The sequence below is a fragment of the Equus quagga genome, chromosome 15 (genome assembly GCF_021613505.1).
Source record: "Equus quagga isolate Etosha38 chromosome 15, UCLA_HA_Equagga_1.0, whole genome shotgun sequence".
Taxonomy (NCBI): Eukaryota; Metazoa; Chordata; class Mammalia; order Perissodactyla; family Equidae; genus Equus; species Equus quagga.
Window position 1 is genome coordinate 35,099,369 of NC_060281.1, and position 4,041 is coordinate 35,103,409.

Here is a 4,041-nt window from a genome sequence, read left to right on the forward strand (position 1 = left end):
TTTCTGTGATATCCATTGTTATTTCTCCTCTTTCATTTCTAATTTTATTTATCTTAGCTTTCTTTCTTTTTTTCTTTGTAAGTCTTGCTGGGGGTTGTCAATTTTGTTTACCTTCTGAAAGAACCACCTCTTTGTTTCATTGATCCTTTCTGCTGCCTTTTTTGTCTCAATAGCATTTATTTCTGCTCTGATTTTTATTATTTCTCTCCTTCTGCTGACTTTGGGCTTTGTTTGTTTTTCTTTTTCTAATTCACTTAGGTATAGTTTGAGATTGCTTATTTGGGATTTACCTTGTTTGTTAAGGTGAGCCGGTATTGTGATGAATTTCCCTCTTAATGTGACTTTTGTTGCATACCATATGAGCTGGTATGGTATATTTTCATTTTCCTTTGTCTCCAGATATTTTTTGGTTTCTCCTTTAATTTCTTCAGTGAACCCTTGGTTGTTAATAGCATGTTGTTTGTCTCCACATCTTTGTCCTTTCTCAGCTTTTTTCTTGTAATTACTTTCTAGCTTTATAGCATTATGATCAGAAAAGATGCTTGTTATTATTTCAATCTTCTTAAATTTATTGCTACTTGCCTTGTTTCCCACCATATGGTCTATCCTTGGGAATTTCCATGTGCATTTGAGAAGAATGTGTATTCTGCTGTTTTTGGATGGAGTGTTCTATATATGTCTATTAATTCCAACTGGTCTTGCTTTTCATTTAATTCCAATGTTTCCTTGTTGATTTTCTGTCTGGATGATCTATCCATTGATGTGATTGGAGTGTTGAGGTCCCCTGCTATTATTGTGTTATTATGATTATCTTTTTTTAGGTTTGTTAATAGTTGCTTTATGTACTTTGGTGCTCCTGTGTTGGGTGCATAGATGTTTATAAGTGTTACGTCTTCTTGATGGAGTGTCCCTTTCATCGTTATATACTTCCCCTCTTTGTCTCTCTTTACCTGTCTTATCTCGAAGTCTACTTTGTCTGATATAAGTATTGCAACACCTGCTTTCTTTTGTTTGACATTAGCTTGGAGTATCACCTTCCATCTCTCCACTCTGAGCCTGTGTTTGTCATTGGAGCTGAGATATGTTTCCCGGAGGCAGAATATTGTTGGGTATTATTCTTTAATCCATCTCGTCATTCTGTGTCTTTTTATTGCAGAGTTCAATCCATTTACGTTTAGGGTGATTATTGATATATGAGGGCTTAATGTTGCCATTTTATCACTTGTTTTCTGGTTCTCCTGCATTTCCTTTGTTTCTCATCCCTTGCATTTTGGTCTACCAATTGAGTCATATAGGTTTTTTTTTTTATCTGGTGTTTCTTTGTTTTCTCCTTATTTATTATTCGTGTCTGTGTTCTGCTTTTTTGTTCAGTGGTTACCATGAGGTTTGTATTCACAATCTCGTAGATAAGATAGTCGACTTTCTGATGGCCTCTTATTTCTTTAGACCGAACTGATTCAGTCCCTTTCTTCTAACCCTTCTAAGTTGTTTTTCTCACATCTTATTCCATTGTGTGTTGTGAGTTTGTGATTAAAATGACAAGATTATCTTTGTTTTTGGTATTTTCCTTCCCTTTATCTTTAATGCTATTCTTGAGTATTTGCTAATCTGTTCCGATGTATAGCTACAGTTTTATGATTTTGTCTACTTATTTATTTCCTTACTCTGTGCTTTGTAACCCCCTTCTCCCCTTTGTTTTTTCAGGTATGAGGGCCTTCTTGAGGATTTCTTATGGGAGGGCGGCGGTCCCGTGGCTACACACTCCCTTAGCTTTTGTTTATCTGGGAAAGTTTTTATTTCTCTATCATATCTGAAGGATATTTTCACTGGATAGAGTATTCTTGGCTGAAAGTTTTGTCCTTCAAAGATTCGAATATGTCATTCCATTCTCTCCTAGGCTGTAAGGTTTCTGAAGAGAAATCTGCTGAAAGCCTGATTGGGGTTCTTTGATAGGTTATGTTCTTCTGCCTTGCTGCCTTTGGTATTCTTTCTTTATCATTCACTTTTGCCAGTTTCACTACTATACGCCTTGCAGTAGGTCTTATTACATTGACATATTTAGGAAATCTGATAGCCTCTGTCACATGGCTTTCCATCTCCTTCCCTAGGTTTGAGAAGTTTTCTGCTATTATTTCTTTGAACAAGCTTTCTGCTCCATTTTCTTTCTCTTCTCCCTCTGGAATACCTGTAATTCTTATTTTCCATTTCCTAATTTAGTTGGATATTTCTCAGAGACAGTCTTCATTTCTTTTTAGTCTTAGTTCTCTCCCCTCCTCTATCTGGAGCATTTCAATATACCTATCTTCACTTATGCTGATTTGCTCCTCTATGAAGTCTGCTCAAGTGTTCAGGGGATCCATATTTTATTTTATTTCTTCCATTGTGTCCTTCATCTCCAATATTTCTGATTGATTCTTCTTTATAGTTTCAATCTCTTTTGTGAAGTAGCTTCTGAACTCATTGAATTGTTTCTCTACTTTTTCATTTAACTCATTGATTTTTTTGATGATAGGTATTTTGAATTCTCTGTGATTTAGATTACATATTTCTGTGTCCTTAGCACTGATTTAGAGTACTTGTCATTTCTTCTCTGGTCGGAAGATTTAATATAATTTTTGATTCTGCTAGAGGATGTGGCTGTGTTTTTGAGCATCGTGGTATTATTTGGTGGCAGGTACCACGTATCGCCACTGGGTTGGGGTCAAGAACTGTGTATTCTGAGCCCTCTGCATTCTGCTGAGATCCTAGGCACTGGAGCCTACCCTGGGCAGATGGTGGGGGAGGGGTGCTTTCTTCTGTGTGCTCTTGGGGTTTTCTCATTCTGCCCTCACTATCTGGGGTGTTGGCTTGATGAGGTCCCCTCTGAGCTAGTTTTCACCTTGGTAGGGGTTTTCCCCTAGGCTGTGAGGGCCCTCAGAGATCTTTGATGTTCCTGCGAACGAATGTCCCCTCCTCTATTCCTTCCCTCTTGGAGGCTGCCTGTGGTCCCACATCCCAGTCTTTTTGGGAGGGCATGAAGTTTTCTCTTACCCAATTCCACCTCCTCCAAAGGGGCCTCCAATTTCTCTGCCCTCCATGATATGGCTGTATGGGTCTCTCAGACATCTTTTGTGTTGTCTTTGGATGTCCTCTGCTGGAGTATGAATGTCTTTTTAGTTGTATGGTGGAGGGGAGCGATTACTGGGAAAGTTCACTCTGCCATGATACTGAAATCACTCTAGGTTAATATTCTTATTGGGGAAAATGATGGATGTTTATTTAGGTCCATCATAAAGCCTAAGGTAGCTAGAGTTCTTTCCATTGTTTGGGCTCTAAACAGCCTTTTGACCTGTTATTTGACTTCCTGAAGAAGGTGATTGTGAAATTGATCCCACTACTCAGGCCAGATGTGCTGTCCATTAGGAAGTGGTCAGTCATCATTCTGACTCTAAAGCAGCCTCAAGTGAAGTCAGTTTTGGTAATTCAATCCCTTCGCTATGTCCCAGTCTCTGACAGGTATATTATTGCTCACATTCTAGGCACACTGAGGCTGAAGCAAACTTGACCTCTTCTAAAACAGGGAGAGAGGTGGCTTTTAACCTTTGTACTTCCATCTCCCTATTCCCTACAGTGGCTAAATGTCTAACTTCAGTCCTGTGCTGCACCTCTACCCTTGTTTCTCCCTGAGCATAGTATTTTCTCTGTTCTGCTGCAAATAAAGTCAGCCACCTTCCTGCTGATCTTCCTGGCCTGCCCTTCCCTGGCAGAACTTTGCGGCCAGATATCTGGGTGGGTGATGAGAACAGATCCAGGTTAAAATGCCACAGCTTCTCACTGTTTTTGCTGAGGTTTAGGACATTACTCTTGAATAAATGCTTCTCAATTTATTGGAGGTCTTTGGTCAATTTCCAGAGTCCTTGCATGGCTGTTTTTGACAAATTTGTCGAGTTTTATTGTTGGTAAGAGTATTTGCTGAGTGTCTGCCCCACTCAGCCATACTGGCAGTCCTCCTGCACCCTCCCAAATGATTATGAGCCAAACAAAATCAGGGAATTAAATCTA